Genomic DNA, 18462 nt, shown 5'->3' on the forward strand with positions numbered 1-18462 from the left:
AATTACTGGAGTCATTTTACAGACACACTGCACCTGATACCATACTCCTAACCATATGCACAGCAGTTCCTGCAAACTTAATTGCAGCAGATAATGTTATAGCGCAGATACTAGTAAGGCATACAGTGTTTTTTCCCCCTGAGCAGTTCTCTCATTCACTCCCACAACCCCCTAGTCATCTGACAAGTAATAGAAAGAACAAAGCAAAGCAACCTGTCCCCTTCACATTCCTCTCCACAAGGGCTTAAATATGTCAGGTGCAAAACTGTGAACCTTATTAGGCTTGGGGGTAACCTTCACTGCTATGAAGATAGCAGTCAATGTGGAAGACTCCATGGAATCAGAGTAAAGAGCAGCTTAGAGAAATGAGATACTGCAGCTCCTATAATGAGTAAGGAGTCCTGTCATAGCCTCTAGCTCATAAATGATATGTAATCACTGTTTATTATTGGAGGACTGCAAATGCATTACCATTTCTCAGTTCCTAAATACACACCACTAACTTGAAAAAACACACTGTGTCTCTCCAGAGAAGGGTGAGGGCTCCAGTGTTTTATTGCCGCAATGCCTGAGTCACAATAATAAAGTGTGCGGTACTGTTGGAAAACTTTAAACTGTGTGTGCATATTGAGGAAACAGCTGAATTGTTCCCTAGTGATTTATGCCACCTCATAGAAATTTACATATTCTCTCTCAAAACATCATGATTCATCTTAAGATTTTTCTGGAACTATCAATTGACTTGTCAAGTGTGTAAAGTCAGGGTCTGTTGTTTTTTATTTATATAAAATATGAAAAAAAATGTTTCCTCAGTGTACTCTTGCCCTCCTTTGACTAGAGCAGCTAGTCAGAGTTTGGGACCATGGTGGTGTTCCAGTTGGGAGTAAAAATTGGTGGCAGTCTGGCAGTTCTTTGATGCAATTTTATTTATTTATGAAAAACAGAGAGTCCTGTCTCTCTGAATGCAGAAAGAATCAAATAGCAGCAAACAGCCTCTTCTGCTCACAGCACCAAAAGCCCTCTTTTCAGCCTGATTTCCTGACCCAAAAAACTTCTCCCCATGTTTCTTCCAGGGTCAGCCACATACTTTCAGCTGCTCCTTCAGCCTGTCTCTCTCCCTAAGTCTACTCTGTTCTCAGTTTGTATGTTCTCCTCCCCATCACAATCCCCAGCCTGTGTGCACCGGATGCTAGTTTCTGAGCAGATTCCATTAGGCTTTGTTTTAAGTGTGGCCCCTTAACTGTCTCCTACAACTGATTTAAATGGGGTACTTATTTGCATATCAGTTTAAAGAGGTTTTAACTTAACCCATAAGCTGGGTGAAACAGTATATAGCAGTGCAGTAACTCTGTGGTTGTTACTTTCCACATATGCAGTAGATAAGTTTCTGGGGGAAAAGGGGGAAGGTGCATTTGGGCATCTTAAATTTCACCAAAAACAATTTTTTTTCCACAGCCTGCGATGTTTTGCTTAATCCACTTACACTAAGGATCTTGGATGGAAAAAATGATTGCCCTAAAATGCTCCTGTATCATTTTCAAATTGAAGTTTTTATACAACAGTTCAATCACACTGGGCTAACAGTTTTGCCCATTCTGTGGGTGTTTAATATACAGTTCCCCATATGCACAACTGGCATTTAGTTTCAGCCACAAAATTATAAAATCAGTGACATATCACATTTACTGTCTACTTAATAGCGACAAGAGTCATTTATGTCTCATCATTAATAAAATATCCTGCATGTATAAAGATCTAAGGTTTGATAATTCATTTCATAACAATGGGAAGAGTGCAATAATATATTCTAATTATGGACAATATGCAGGACATGTGAAAACACTATGTTAGAAATAACTAATCCTCTTCATTTGAAATCCCAGAAGGCTTTTCTTGCCCCTGAAAGCAATTGCCCCCTAGTTTGGTCAGTAACAGGAGAAGTATGCCTGAGAGTCCCTGGAGGGAGAAAGAAAAATATCAAGCTGAGAGTTAATGCTTTAATTGCTGCTCCTCTTCCAGCTTATCAGTTGTGCCTCTTTCATTGTCTATTTCCATTTCCTTGAAAACAGTGGTGAATTCAGAGTGTCCCTTCCATGTTACTGAGGTACATGTGGAACATAAAATACTCAGCAGAATCATTTGAGAAATTTAAAGATGAAAGTGGCTGTGGCATTGCCCATTTGTTTAACACTCAGAATTGTTTATTAATATTCATCAGGATATTAGAGTTACTAAGCCTAAAGGCCTAATTCCAAATATTCTGCCAATCTCTCTCATTAGTATATGATGTATTACTTGCAGTGGTGCTAAGACAGTAGGGTGAGGAATCTGAAGAACAGGGTTAGTTACAGTTTTTTAGGCTGTTTTAGATTGTAATTATATTTCAGGTACAAACAATTCAGTTCTGAAAAAAAAATCTGAACAAGCTTAAAAATGGACACAAGAAGCCACAAGAGGTACTGATAGCTCAAGATAGAAGTCCTCAAGATAGAACCACCAACCCAGTCCTGCCACTACTGCAATCAGTGAAACTGGTACCATTGGCAAGGAGTGGTAGAGCATTGGCACTGGAAATACAAACTCCCACACATTTGTCAGGATTGTTCCACCTTAATGATAAGATCAAGAGAGGGGTCTATACTCCGCTCTTCATACTACTGCTAGGTTTTTTACATTTCTGATTGCTTTTTCACCTACATTCCCTTCTGCCTGACTCACAATATCACTAGAAGATAATATCCTCCCTCACTAGTCAAATAATATCTGACAAGAAGCTGGTAAGTTTATTCTTGATTTTTTTATTTGCTTGCTTTTTGCTACAGGAGGATAAAAGCAAGCCTAGGACCTGATTCACTAGGACCTGACTCCAGTTTTATGCCAGTATAACTGCATTGATTCCCCTGTGCAGAGGGCTTGCAGTATTGGCCCCTTATGGGAAAATCAAACCCTAAATGGATATTAATCTCTCCAGACTACCAAAGCATAGTTCACTTATGTATTTCTAGTAGCAAATATCGCAGTATGTAGAAATCAAACAAACTCTGGACTTAGGACAGACTTCACAAGCTTCCTTCTTTCATGTTCTGTGTTCTTATTCCTTGGCATTCTTCCCCCAACCCCCTGAGTAACAGCCTCCATTGTAGCCATTAGCTAGCATCACTACAGCCAGTCTTTTACCAAATACCATACAGTTTAAAGTAGGGCTGTCAAGCAATTAAAAAAATTAATTGTGATTAATCGCACTGTTAAATAGAATATCATTTATTTAAATATTTTGGATGTTTTCTACATTTTCAAATATACTGATTTCAGTTACAACACAGACTACAATATATATGAAAATGTATTAAATATTTTGGATGTTTTTCTAAATTTCAATTGGTCTTCTATTGTTTAACAGTGTGCTTAAAACTGAGAATTTTTTGAGTTAATTGCAATTAATCGACAGTCCTAGTTTAAAGGTATCCAGCTGACAACTCTCCCCCCCCCCCCGCCCCTACAGTGGCCTTTTTTGGGTTAATTTCTGTCCTTGTCCATGGTGTAGTGAACACCAGGGATTTTAGTTTTCCCTGTGATAAAAACCACAAAATTCTGAGATAAAAACAAAAATATCCATTTTCCCGCAATTAAAATACAACACTCAACTTAGTTTCCCTATTCTTCCAGAGCTGGGTAGCTGGGGAGTGGCAGCTGCTGGCTGGGTGCCCAGCTCTGAAGGCAGTGCCACTGCCAGCATCAGTGGAGAAATATGGGTGGCAATACTATACTATGCCACCCTTACTTTTGCACTGCGTTGATAGCAACGCTGCCTTCAGAGCTGGGAGCCTGGATTCTCCGATTCTCTGTGAATCAAACACAAACCAGCAAATTCCGCATATTCCCCCCATGGCAACTGGATTTCTAGGATCCCTGGTGAACACTTAATGCTTGCTCTGAGGATGCCTATGTTTTCCCCCACCCCCTTACTGCTACAAGCAAAATAAATAAATAACTAAAACCCATAATTTAAGTTTGTTTTTTGCAAGATGTGTGGAAATTCTTAAACTGTCACACTTTCCCAAATGTGTGTGGCCCAGAACATCAGGAAAAATGTCTCAAGATTCCATTGAAAAATTCAAATTGATGGCTGCCACAATATCAAGCCAAAATATAAAACTCATTTAAAAAAAACCATTTTCTCCACTTCTGCTTCAAACCCTGTGAATAGAAAAAAAAATTGCCTCTCAGGAAAACTCTTTGGAGCAGTTTGAGAGTCTAGAAGCAGCGGTGTGAAGTGTACACACTACTCTGCAGGGTCGAGGCTCCAGAGATAGAGATTGGTGTTCTGCAAAAAAAGTGAATGATTTCTGTATTACTTGAAGGGCTGGGTTTTGTTCTTTTTAAGGATATGGAGTGGATTACTGTTTAGAATGTGCCATATTTAACTAATATGAAAACGATGCTAATTTAAGGGGGGAAATGCAGAGGCAGAAAGACGAGCTTAAGGGGAAAGGGTAAACGAAGGATATGCAAGAAGTAATATTTAGTAAGGACTCAGAACTGAGGTTTGTTAGAAAAGAAGGCACAACACTCGATTAAATGCATGAGCATTCAGTTCAGACTTGAGTCTTTTCAGGTTTCTAGAAGCCATCCAGCTCTGAGGCTAAACAGAAGGATTAATATTGTTAGTCCTATACCAATTCTGCATCATTTGAGGCATTCAGATACTATTTATAAGGATGTGGAATAAAAGTATAGATAGTACTTATTTGAAATTCATTCTCATACCAGTAATTCATAGCTTTCCTTACACTAGAGAGAGAATAATGGTGTTCACAAGCCACTTTTCTTAATGCTGCCATGCACAGTGAATGGAATTTATGCATGTCACGAGTTATGTGAGGTTATTATTTGCCTTTCAGTGATCCACTGAGCTAACCTGATTTATTTATTGGAACTGAATTTTCCCTGGTGCTCTCTTTGCATCCCTTGCTTCCGTCCTATATTGCAGCAAAGGACCCTATACAAAACAAAGTGCTGTCAAGTTTTACAAGTCAGATTTTCTTTAAACCCTCAGACTCATGCCCCATTTCCAAGGAGAATTGAGATTAAGGATGCATCCACACCAACTCTGTTGTGTGTAAACTCATCCTGTATCTCAGTAAGTCTGCTTTCAAAGTGAGTTTAAAGTTTAAAATTCATTAAAATAGCAGATGAGTTGCAAGACAATGTGAAATAACTCAAGTTCACTTGAAGCAGGTTGTGGGTTAAGGTGAACCCCAACTCATCTAAACACAAACAGAATTCCAGGTCCAGTCCTGCTGGGGGTGGGGTGGAGTGAGGTGAGGTGAATGGTGGCACAGTCTCCTAAACCAAAATTCATGGCTGCTGAGAGATCTCCTCATAGGAAGAGCATGCCCTACTCTGCGAGACATCAAGCTGTACACACCGTTTTTGAAGTGATATCACTATCACTTGGAGGTTGGGTTGTTTTGGGGTTTTTTTGCTTTTTTTGTTTGTTTGTTTTTTTAACACAGAAATACAGCTCCTAGTAGGGATGCAGTTATACCAATATATCTTATTTCCTTTCTTGTACAGAAATAGCTATACCTATATAAAGCACTGTTATAGTAGCATAACTGCATCCACAAAGCCATGCTACTTTGTGTATTTACAAGCCCAAAGATTTTCTCTGAACTTCCCTGCCCTTCCCTCACTGCCTTCTTTCACTAGAGGCCTGATTCTGCAAGGTATCAAATGTCTCAGCTCCCAGTAGAGACAAGTCAGCAGAAGTTGGTACTCAGCAGCTTGCAGGACTGACTCTCTGGAGGGGACCTTTTGCCTCAAGAGCAGCTCATCCGTAGTGCCCTAATATATATATATATATATATATATATATACACATACACACACACACACACACCACTCAAGAATGGAATGTTTTTTTCCAATTGGAAAAAAAAATATGCTTCACCATAACAGCTAGACACTTTAAAAAAATGAAAGTTGATATTCTACAGAACAAGAGTGTCTTCAGAGGAGTGCCAGTACAGTATGTGGATGTATGCAGTTGTTTCTGAGCTCTGCTCACATGCGTTCCATTGACTTCCATGGAAGTACTCAAGCATGGTTTGGTCTAATATCGACCAATCTGAATCAGTACTGCAGGTAACTTGGAATTAGTGGTTAACATTTTAAACCCTACTATTAGAGCTGGTTGCAATTTTTCATTTAAACATTTGACAGAGGAGGGGCAATTTTTCCTCAAGAACATTTTTGGCAGAACATTTGCTTTGGTAGAATTTTATTCTGAAAGAAAAAGTGAGGGTCTGACAGGGGGGAGGAATAAGAAAAAAGAATATTGGTTTTCAAAAACTAAACCCCCCAACATTTTTTGAAAACTGAAATTTTCTGCTTAGTCTTTTCGACAAAGCCACCCTGAGGATTCACTGGACATTAAAAAATTAAAGTCATACAGAAAATAATTAGTAGAGCTGGTCAAAAAGTATTAAATTCAGGAATAATCTAACTAGTTTTACAATTAATGGGGAAACATGAAGTTTATGAGGGGTCCAATTCTGTTACTCTTAAGCCTTGTCTACACAAGAAGGTTCTATTGCTTTAATTATACCAGTATAACTTGTATAAGTAAAGTAGACAACCCTTCTAGTGTGGACACAATTATACCAGGATACTTCTTGTGATGCTGTATGGCATCTGGGGGACACTTGAGGATATTATCAACATCAATATTATAAAATTGCAATGAGTTATGCCAGATATGCCATGTAAGGTATCTGCAAATATGTTATAATTTGCCAGATATGATAATCTCATTTATGTGTTTATCACCTTTGTATTTTGGGTTATAGATATGTATGTCTATTTCAAACGTGGGCTATGCTTCTGGGTGACACCCCCAGAGAGTTTGGCATCAGCACTGCCTAGCATGCTAGATGTTCCATTAAGAACCATCAGCTATACAACTGACCCATTGAGAGAAGGCAGATATACCTTATGACTCAGCAAGGCATGCATGGGCATGCCTATGGACAGAACTCCAAGTAGGGTGACCAGACAGCCAGTGTGAAAAAATCAGGATGGAGATGGGGGTGAGGGGGTAATAGATGCCTATATAAGACAAAGCCCTAAATATAGGGACTGTCCCTATAAAATCAGGACATTTGGTCACCCTACCTCCAAGCCATGTGCTGGGCAGCTTGTGTTTGAAACAAAGGAAGCACAGGTGCCATGGCAAAAGACTATAAAAGGCAGCTGCATCTTCTCCATTTTGTCTTCAGTCCTGCTTCTTACCTCTGAAGGAACTTTGCTACAAACTGAAGCTCTGAACAAAGGACTGAATGACCCATCCAAGCTGTGGATGTATTCCAGAGGGACTTTCAGCAATCTCACCAATACTGCTAGGAACCTGATATATGGACTTTGAAATGTGTATATATGCAGGGCCGCCCGGGGGGGGGCAAAGGGGGCAATTTGCCCCGGGCCCCGGAGGGGCCCCCAAGAGAACAGCAGAGGCTCCCGCCTCCGCCCCTCTCCTGGAGCCTCAGCGACCAAGCGCCGAGTCTCCGCCGGGGCCCCTGAGCCCCGCCCCGCTCAGAGCCGCGTGGGGAGGGGGCGGAGCTGGGAGCTCAGCTGCCTCCGCTCGGCGTGGAGCTCCCAGCCCCGCCCCCTCCCCACGCAGCTCTGAGCGGGACGGAGCTCAGGCCCCGCCGGCCACACACTGCGGCTGTTCCGGCGAGGCGCTGAGACTCCGGGAGAGGAGGGAGCCGGGGGTAAGAGGCTGGGGCCGGGGGGGGGGGGAAGCGGGACCCGCCGCCGAAGCGCAGCCGGGTCTGCGGCGGCGGGGGGCCCCTTCCGTTCCGGGACCCGCCGCCGAAGTGCCCCGAAGACCCGCGGCGGGGACCCCCCACTGCCGAAGACCGGGCTGCACTTCAGCAGCGGGTCCCGCTTCGGTGGTAATTCGGTGGAGGGGGGTGCCCGCCGCGGGTCTTCGGCGGCGGGTCCCGGAACGGAAGGGCCCCCCGCCGCCGAAGACCCCGGGCCCCCGGAATCCTCTGGGCGGCCCTGTATATATGTATGTATGTAACTGCTTTACTATTTAACAGCTCTCTTCTTGTTCTCTCTTTATAATAAACCTTTAGTTTTAGACAGTAAAGGATTGGCTGGCAGTGTGGTATTTTTGGTAAAATTCAAACCTATACTGACCTGGTAATGTGGCTGACTCTTTGGAGTCAGAACATTTTGTATATGTGAGCAGGGTTTTTTAAATAACTTCTCACTGTGCTGGACTTAGGTGCTGACTGGGGACCAGAGAACTGGAATGCAATAAAGGGGGCTGTGAGATTTCTTTTTTGCTTCATGATAACCAGTGGGGGCACATCGGGGAGGGAAGATCAGAAGCACGGTTTGTGACTGGTTGGGGAGTTTAACTTCAATGTTACTCCTAAGACTGGTGGATATCTGCTCTCCCTTTTGCAGACTGCCCTGATGCTGGCATTTCCAAGGCTAGGCCGGAGCACTCCAGGGAAAAATTGGTGGGTGCTCAGCACCCACCAGCAGCTCCCTGCCCCATCTCACCTCTGCTCTGCCTCCTCCCTTGAGTACGCCACATGCCCGGTTTTCCCCACTAGCTCTAAGCACTTGCACCGCGAAACAGCTGTTTTGCGTGACTGGGAGGGAGGAGGGATGAGGGAAAATGTGGCACAGTCGCCGAAGATGCGGGGCTGGGGATTTGGGGAAGGGGTCCAATAGGGGCAGGGATGGGGTGGAGTTGGGGCAGGGCTGGGGGGGCACGAGCAGCCACTGGTGCCGAGGAAAGTTGGCACCTATGTTCCTGTACACAAACGGGATTAAGCTAAACTGCATCCATGCTAGAGGTTGTGCCTGTATAACTACTTTGATTTAAAAAACAAAACAAAACATACAAATCAAACAAATAGTTATATCAGTACTAGGTGTGTGTGTGTGTTGACCTCGGCTTTCTGCTGAGCAGTAATTTACCTTGCCTCTAATCCCACTGAAATCAACTTGAGTAGAAGCAGCTGACCTGGGCCATAACCAGAGTACGATTCAGAATAGACTGCAAAGTTTTCAAATAGGTAACTGGAAGTAGTGAAGCTGAGAAATCACTAAGGGCCAGGTTCCTTGTTGCAGATACTAGCATAGTAAGAAGAATTTCTCTTGCAAGGACATTCCAGTGCGGTGTAGTATTGAAAAATAAATAATTTTTGTGCAGCTAGTACCTTGACGACAACAATACTGCTTGCTGTATAGAAGACCACCCTTTAAGGCTAAAAATTCCTTAGGGTCTTTCTGCTCAGTTTGCTGGAGTTCAGATTGAACTGAAATGATTCTTGGGTTGTTTTGGTTAGGATTTCTTCATGCCTTTGGTTCAATTTGATATTTCCAAATTATATTGCTAGTTACAGATTTAAGTTTAGAAGTTTGCTAAATGTTATTATATGAGCAACCAGGTTGTGGATATATCCATGACAGATAACAGTGACAGCTTCCCCAAAAGCTCTTGGGACTAAATCCTAATGCATTTTTAGGGCAAGCTTTTTGTTACAGTGCAGTTTCTGGTTACAGCTTCTTTTTCAACTTCTAAAACAAGTCTAGTTTGGGAGATGACCTGGTTTATATTTGTTGTATCTAACAACATTCAATAAAATGCTTCTTCTGCATGAGACTTCATTGTTTAATAAAGTTTTTAGACTTAGCTGCTTACAAGTAAGTTTCTATAATACAAATATTTCTGCAAATAGGTAAATAAAATGGCATATCTGTAGGACAATCATTTCTCTCTATGGTAGATCATCAGATATCTCCATGTTTGGAGGCACCTGTATTTCTGAGGCACTTTGTATTACATCTCTATTCTACAGTTCCTCAAATTCCTGAAAATCAAGCAATTAAGCTTTTCAAACAGAATCCCTGGTAACAAATAAGGAAGAAAAAAAAAATCAAGGACTTCCTTTCTCTCCCTCGCCCAAAAAGCTTGACAAAGGCTACAAGTTTGAGAGATGAATCAGAGAAATTGGACAACAGCCAGAAAGTGAGATTAAGAAAAGAAGGAATCTTAGTCTCTGACAGCAGCATGAGAGAGTCATTTCTAGGACTTAATCGTATGACACCAGCAAGCCTTTTAGTCCTCAAATCTGCCACTGTGTTTGTTAAAATGGAATTAACTTCAGTTTTGTTCACTCTACCTTATGTTGTGTGCAGCAAAGGAGTGAGTCACCTCTAGGAAGTAGATTTGGTCTTGAGACGTATACAAGATTTCTAGACTTGAGCTGAACAATTTAGCCTAGACTAGTCAAGAGAACAAAAAACAAAATAGACCCCTGAGAAAGTTCTCAGTTGTTGTTGCTAGTCAATTATTTGGAGCCAAATCCTTGGCTAGCATAACTCCACAGAGTATGCTGAATTACACCAGCTAAGGATCTGGCCTTTAATATATTAAAGGGGGAGCTGGTAGCAGTCCCTATAATTAGGTTGCCTAATACTTTCCATTAGCGAGGATTCCTGGCACATTTTCTTTGAGAAGCTTTCACATCACTAGTGTGTGCAGCAGGCCTTTGATATTCAGCAAGCGGAATCCCCTGAGCTACAACAACAGTGCCTTTCCTTTGTCCCATGAAATTCCATTCAGATTTGGCTGAGTTATAAAAATTAAAAATTGCCACTCTTGCCTCTCAGTAGAGTTCAAGAAAATGTTGGCTTTCTGTCCAAATAAAAAAAAGTCACTGAACATTCCAAGGCCAGGCTCACACCACCACCGACTGCAGTAGGAATACCAGTGAGCTGCCAGAGCGACCGAGCAGGGGGATTGAACAGGAGTAAGAGGTAGAGACAGACTTGACCCCTTCCCCACCTAGAAATCCCCAGACCCAGTAGATAGTCCCACGGGCTCATCCTCCACCACATTGTCCAGGAGTTCCTCAAACTTCCAAGCAGGTTAAGAGAGACGAAGGCTGGGCTCCACACAACCACCCCTCTCAGCTACACTAGAGGGAACCAGTAGTCTAGCCCTTTCACAGGGGGTATTTTTCTCTTCAGGCCACCGGAATGCAACAGTGTCAGTCCCCTTGAACAGCTTATCAACAGGCATAGTATCATAGCTTGACTTCAGTGGAGCTATGACACTTTACACCAGCGGAGGGTCTGCCTCTTTATATTTAGATTCAAAGTTCTTTATTCTGGGTCTGAAAACCCAGAAATAATGCATCAGAAACCAATATACATCCCTAATTGAAATCTGTTATAGAAATAAACAATATACTGTTTGCACCACTTTAGTCTACTGCAATACATATCCTTTGCCTCAGACCTACTTAGGTTTATAACAGGTTCCTTTACTTGCTGGGGCTTCTTTAGCTTACAGCGGCACTGTGCAGAGCTCAAAGTAATAGGAGAACTCAGTTCATGGATTGTACTGTACAATATAAAGGTAAGCTTGAATTCAGCTCTCATTTGAAATGTATCAGTGGTTTTCTTTAAGCAGTACAGTCAAAGATGTAACTGGATGGGATTGTTTTGTGTGAGAAAAGGAGTTGGCAGGAGTTCCCAAAGTGGACAAACTGAAGGTCAGTGTTTTTTCTCTCCCTCCCCCGGCCCCACTTCAGAGTAATGTTGATTAAAGAAAACATCCTTCTGTTCTCTTCTCATATAGCTATTGAGTGATAAATGTATTTGAACTAAATTTCTTTTGGCTGAGGCTCAGACATAGTGAATGATTTCCAGTTGCACTAACAGTGAAAGTAATTGGTTTCCTCTGACTTGGAGAGGAGAGCTATCGCACTCCCATCAGTACCTGGCCCAGATGGGGGAAGCTAGTGATCCAACCAGTGGACCAAATTCAGTGATGAATTCTGGTCACGTGCCACATGAGTCATGTTGTGGATATGCTAAGGAGAAAACCTCTGAACAGCTTATTTCCTCTAGTTCTAAGCAGAAGTCAAGAACTAGACATGGTATTTTGTTAGAGGAAAAATTAAAAAACTACACTTTAGAAGAAACAAATAATCAGAGTAATAACAATTGATTTGGCCCCAGGTACATCAAGATGGAATGATAGAATCAGGTTTACTAGGCCAAAAAACTTTCAGCTTTGGGGAAAATTAAAGACTGAAAAGAATAGATCAGCCAATTGCTGGCCCTCTATATACAGTTGTATAGAATCTAAGATTGTGGGTTTGAGCATAGAGTGGATGTGCAACTAAATTTATTGTGCATCTAATCAATGCATCTCAGCAGTTACATCATCCTCCCTTTATACTTTTATTCATCCAGCTCTGTTCCCATAGGATGAGGTATTTGGGTGCTGACTTAAGGTCTTATACCAATTGTAAGTAAGAAGCCTCTGTCACTTCATTTTCTGAAATCAACTTTGGACAATTCAACAAGTGGACAGCATTGGTGGCATTATTGTGTTCCAATTCTTGCCTTAGTTTTTGGGAAATCCTTTCAAGCAGCAGGATTAGAGGAAAACCCTTCAGTTAATTACTACTTCTCCTATACAATTCATGTGGAGGTTGTAAACTGTGGCTCTAACACCAGTTTAAACTTTTCTCATGCAAACTAATCAGACCTTTTTGGACAATATTAAAATCAGTTTTTGATGCATGGTGTTCTGCTTCCAAATAAATAATGAAGCTTGTAACAAGTAGAATTGCAGTGGCTCAATATTTCCTAAAAAGTCCTCTCCTCTTAGAATGGATTGCTGAGTTTCTTTCCGGTGTTGTTTTCATGTACATACGCTGGTATAATCAGGTTCTCATTCCTTCAGGTTTTTAAAGAATTACATTTTGTAAAGTGCGAATTAATCTTTTTCTTTGGGAATGTTCTTGTAAGTCATCTTTCATGCAGCTGTCCTGTCATCAGGTTAGGATATATTTCCATTCAGACTTAGCTGGAAAGTTATTCCAATCTTCACCTTCCATATTCGTATGTGCTGACTTCTGGTTGTTTTCTGTACTGTGTACACACACTTGTAGAGTTTTATTTAGCTTTTTCTTGTATTAGTTCTTGAGGCAGGCCAGAATTCATCTGTTTGGTACCAAGTACACATTGCATTAGCGTCATGAATGAAAGCATTCTTGGTCATCTCTCATCCCACTGTTTCACAAGTTACATGCTGAACAGAAGGTGGTGTTAAAGAGATAGGGCTCGATTACAAGACTCACCACCTTGAAGTGCATCCCCTTACAGCAAGGCCTGGGGTTGTGGTGCACTGCCTCAGTCTCCCCTCAAGAACCTTTGGCCTGCTCCAGCCACAGAGGTGACTTGGCCTCTGACTAAGCAACTTTAAAGTGTTCTACCCCTTCTCGGGAGGACAGTCCTTAGTCCAAGTCTGAAACATCATCAACACATCTTCAGCCCCCAGGTTTTAGACTTCGGCCTCTTTTCTTGGAGGTGGGCTCCCAGCAGCAGTGGCATCTTATTGTCTCAGCATCAGCTCTTGAGCTCTAATGATCAAAGTCAGGTCTACCCACTCTCAGCCAGTTCCTAGCTCTAGCCCAACTTTTTGCCTTCCATCAAAACAGCCTCCTCCTGAGCCAGCCCTTAGCTGGTATCACAGGGCAGCACTCACTGAACAGGGCAGAGTGGCCCAAGGCTTCCTGGCCCTTAAAGGGGTAGCCCCTCTGTTACTGACCCTATTCTTCCCTCTGTCTAGAAAACAGAGCTCAGACTAAATGACGCACACCCAATATTTTAATTACAGTGCACAGAACACATTAGCAACCCTTTTGCCCCCCAACTAAGGTCCCTGGAAAGACTGGAGGCTGCAATGGGCATGGTCTGCTGCAGGATTTGTGATTTACTGCAGATGAGGGGGAGGGTCTGAACTTCTGAAAAGTCCTCATAAACCCACAAACAAGAAGCACCATTGACAGCCAGGGTACACTGCTGAGGAAAGAACTTAGACTATTAAGCAAAAGTTAGCTGCAATAGTAAAGGAACTGCCCTTGTGGTAACACCACTGCCATGTTTCCCTCTAGGCTATTTTCCCCTGTGTTGGCTCATAGCTACAACTAGCTAAGGGAATTATGGGTTTAACTCAAATGGAAGAGACCTGTACTTTGGAGCTAAAGGCCTAGAATTCCTCTCCCCTGACAGTCTGCAGCAGTAGGGTTACTACACCAGCATAACACGGACATTCACTGAGGAGGAACGGTGCCTCCGTTCAGCAAGTGACAGCAGCTTTCCAAAGATGATTGCATTGCATTGCATTGCATTTCCATTGCATTGCATTGTATCCATTCTACCACACTTAAGTGGGTACTAACTAGAATCATTGCTATTGGCAAATCTGGCAGGTTGGTACTGCACAAGACATAGTGGCTATCAGGGCCTCCTCTATGCAGCCAATTTTGGCAACATGGGATCTACTCTATCATGGGCTCCAATCCTGTGACTTGGCGATTGCATATTATCTAAAGTGCCCATGTTTCCTTATCCTCTTCATGTTGCATATAATCTGCCATGTACATCTGTGATTGAGCTACAGATGCAGGGGAATGTGCACAAGTTACAACTGCTGGAAGCTGCTATAATGGTTTCCTGTGAATGCACCTGTTTTATATGGCCTATGGGGGCATGATTCAGCACATAAGGCTGCCCCATATATGCCTCCTTTTTGCAACACACCACCACTGCTGCCCAGCACAGGACTCATGTAAGCCTTGTACATGCCTGTGGCTCTGACTTTCCAAACAGGATCATGGAGGTGCAACGGAATTAGTGTAATATAAACTATCAGACATTTTGCTGCTCTGAAAGTACTGTTTGCCAGTATGACAGAGAATGTTTGTGCTCCTGTTGTGTTCCAACCCAGAGGTGGTACATTATTCCTGTGCATAGTATGTGCAGAGTACTGTATCAGTTTGTACATTTTCAGTGAGGATATGAGTGCCTACCCTGGGAGCCAGATAGCTTTACCATAAGTTAAAAACCAGGTCACACAGAACAAACAGCCTGTCTTCATTTCGCAAACCAGAAACAGAATGAAAACCCAAACAATATCCATATCACCACAAATGCCATTCCCTCCTGCACCAAGACTGTGGAAAAATATAGATGAGCCTTGCAGTGTGCAGTCATCATGTTTATTTTGGACCAAGCTAGGACTAAGTTCCAACCTTGCCAGAACCTCCTGGAAAATGCCCAGTACCTGCCATATTCTATTGATCTTTGTGCAATATTTCCACAGAGTTGTGTAGTAGGGTAGACTATAGCTCATACACATTCTGTGATACCGCTGAGCCTATAACAAGTAGCTACCTCCCACTCACCTTCTGCTGAGAACAGAGGCCTTTAAAGTTCTGCATAATAGAGCCTGCCTTAAGATTTGCAAGATAATTTTGCTTTTTCATCTTCACTGTCTCACTATGCCTTCAGTAATTTCAAATTGAAAACAAAAGGCCAGCATTTAGACAGATGCATATAGTTTTATTAGGTGAGGTGAACAAAGGCCAGGACAAACGGCCGAAGTTCACCTCCCTCCTTTTCTTCCCATCTCTACCTTACAAATTATGGTCAGAAAAGGAAAGAAAGAGAGACTAAGATTTCTGACATACATTTAGCACTCGTGTGTGTGTGTGTTTGTGTGTGTGTGTGTGATCGATCAAAATAGTACTCACAAAAAGAACTACTGTCCCCATCTTTATCTGGCCCCTTTGGATCTATATGTATTAGAGATGGACCCAAACTGCAATTCCAGATCCATACAATCCATATTCTGGGAAGTTGAGATCTGGATGCAAATTTTACAGTCAAAACTCATTGTTCATTGACCATGTTCTATACTGAAGTTAGATCAATGTAATACCAGTGACTTCACTGACTAGGTTGTACTTTTCCAGTATAAAAAGAGTCGGATATCCAGTAAGCCCTGTACGTTGTCCATATGTAACATACCCAGTTTACAGTGACCATCTGAAAGTACTGAGACCAGGTCTAGTAGATAACTGACATTCAGGAGTGGCTCCAGGCACCAGCGCAGCAAGCGCGTGCCTGGGACAGCAAGCCTTGGGGATACGGGAGGATGGCGTGCCAGTCGATTTGAGGGTGGCACTCAGGCTGCCTTCGGCGGTGTTTCTGCTGTCGGTCCGCCAGTCCCACGGCTTCTGTGGCAATTCGGCAGCGGATATGCCAAAGGCGCAGGACCAGAAGATCACCCACAGAACCACCGCCGAATCCATGTGACCGTGCTTGGGGCAGCAAAACACAGAGCCACCCCTGCTGACATTTGCTGATCACTCATCACAACTTTCATGCACTCAATGAATCTGAAGCTATGCTCTATATACTGCTCTATATTCTTTCAACTCATTAAATATTATTTCAGTTTATCCAAATCAATGCTTATCTATATTTGAATGTAGATGAGCTCCAAAAGTCCTGAACAAGCAGTTCAGGGGATTTTTACAAAGCATTTTTACATTGATATCAGTAGTTAAAGCTGACATTTTAGATTTTTTTTACTTGAAACAAGTATTAGTTTTTTTCCTTTAGTTAAAAAAAATAAACAGCATGTGAGTACAAGGTCAATCAAAGATTGTGTTACTCACAAACAAGTTGTACTCTCTGAGATGTAATTACAAGAAGAGCTGAAAACAACTAGAGTGCTATACAATAAACAGGGAAATAATTGCCAGGGATGAACTGCATTCTAAATGATCTATTTAAATTGGCAAAAACATTTCTGTGGCTGGATTTAGTTACTTGTATTTATCAGAGCTGTTATCGTTTTCCTGCATAAATCATTATGATTAATTTTTAATGTAACCTAGATAAACAAAATTACATTGTATGTTGTAAGGAAGCACAAGTTGACTTACTGTTGCATGAATACCTGTATTCATAAGCCATACAGACATCAAAATACTGGTGCTTGTCAGACACTACCTCAGGGTTTCTAAAGACAAACTTGGAAAGGTATCCGTGAGAAACACGTACTGTGAAACCTGGGTAGCAAATTCTCATAGCATTCCTACAATGCCAGGGAAAAATATGCAAATCACTTCAAAACCAGACACTTAAGGCACAGCTTACAAATTACAGTCTTTTCTGCATAAACCCTAGCTCAATAGCTTAATTATTCAACTGTAGTTTTGTACTCCTCTTACAAAAAGAAGGAATTTCAAGCATGTTGTTTTGGAGCTGCTTACAAGCCCTCCTCTATGAACCTTGTACCTTCTGCTTAGCTACTGCGATGCAAGCAGAGAAAACACCATGGAGAAAAGTTTGAAGCATTATGTTAATGAATAATATGATCACTTTATTAGAGAGCTCTTCTATGAGGTGTTTCCAGGGACTATACTATATTATTAAGAGAATGTGTTTGTGCACACTGAAGGTTTTGTTCATGTAACATAACAAGTCACTCCAATATTCCTTGACCTTTTCTCTTGTCACCTTTTCAAAGTTGTTCATTTAAAACTTCTTTGGAGTGGGGCAGGGTGGTACAGGCAGAGAACAGCATTTAAAAACACTTGTAGTGGATTTTAAGAAGAACTGACCTGGTGTCCAGTTGATTCCAAAGGCCTTTTCTGTGTAGTAACATTAATCATTCCCTGAATTACTGCCCTGGACGTCTATGTCTATATATGACCCTGGTATCTCACATTTTAATGTGACTAGAATGAAAGTGGCTACATATATTTTGCTCTATTCTTCCTGCTACAGTTCCCAGTACACACTGCATCACAGGAAATATGGAACATAGGTGGTGAGTAGCATATGCAAAGTGAAGGGAAGAAAAGAACTAAAACGAGGTTTCATGTATTTTCTTCCCTAAAGCGTGTTGACAACTTGGAAAAATTGGGGACACAGTTGAAACAGCCCATCCAGGCAGCTGTAAATTGCCTGACCAGCATTTACTCACCAAGTCACTTCTCTGTTGGTACTGACAAGGAGTTAGAGATCCACATGGAAGAATTGCTCTTGAACAATTTCCCTAAAAATTAGAGAGAAGTTAATCTGTGCCTAACTGGAGGCCTGAATACCTGTCAAGAGTATTTATTATGGCTCTGGTGTTGCTGACTCATGATTTTAATGACAATATTTGGTGTTTTTTTCCCTAAAGCCCCAGCTCCTGGAGCCATAGGATTACATGAAATTGGTATTTTATTTAAAGAAAGGTACTAGCCTTCATGGAGAAGAACTTGAAAGCATGAACACTAGTAGCTGAAGAAACAGAAGACAATACCTGCCCCCTCCCAATAAAATCCAATGATTTAAAGCCAGACTTGTGATTTTAAGGGGATCTGACTCATGATTTTTGAATGGTTGGGGTTGACAATCCTATGACTATTGCCAGGAAAACTCTACCCTGCCCCCACTCTTGCAGCAACATCCAGTGTTAGCAGTTGGAGGTTTTTTTGGCATCCATTTATCTTAATACCTCATTTCAAAGGATATCACCCATCTTAGTCCCAAAGCGCCTCATGTTCTACACAA

At 41.9% G+C, this 18462-nt stretch overlaps 1 protein-coding gene across 2 annotated transcripts in view; it reads right to left on the reverse strand.

Moving 5' to 3' along the window:
- The window catches only part of SORBS2 (sorbin and SH3 domain containing 2), a 434202-nt gene extending 416243 nt beyond the window's left edge, over positions 1–17959 (reverse strand). The window contains exon 1 of one of the 2 annotated variants that reach the window (XM_039539823.1): positions 17888–17959. The gene's annotated coding sequence lies outside the window, so the exon portion shown is untranslated. The remainder of the gene's footprint in view (positions 1–17887) is intronic. The other variant, XM_039539829.1, reaches the window with a different exon arrangement.
- Between the last annotated feature and the right edge of the window lie 503 nt (positions 17960–18462).

The sequence above is a fragment of the Mauremys reevesii genome, linkage group 5, assembly GCF_016161935.1.
Source record: "Mauremys reevesii isolate NIE-2019 linkage group 5, ASM1616193v1, whole genome shotgun sequence".
In the NCBI taxonomy this organism is placed as follows: domain Eukaryota; kingdom Metazoa; phylum Chordata; order Testudines; family Geoemydidae; genus Mauremys; species Mauremys reevesii.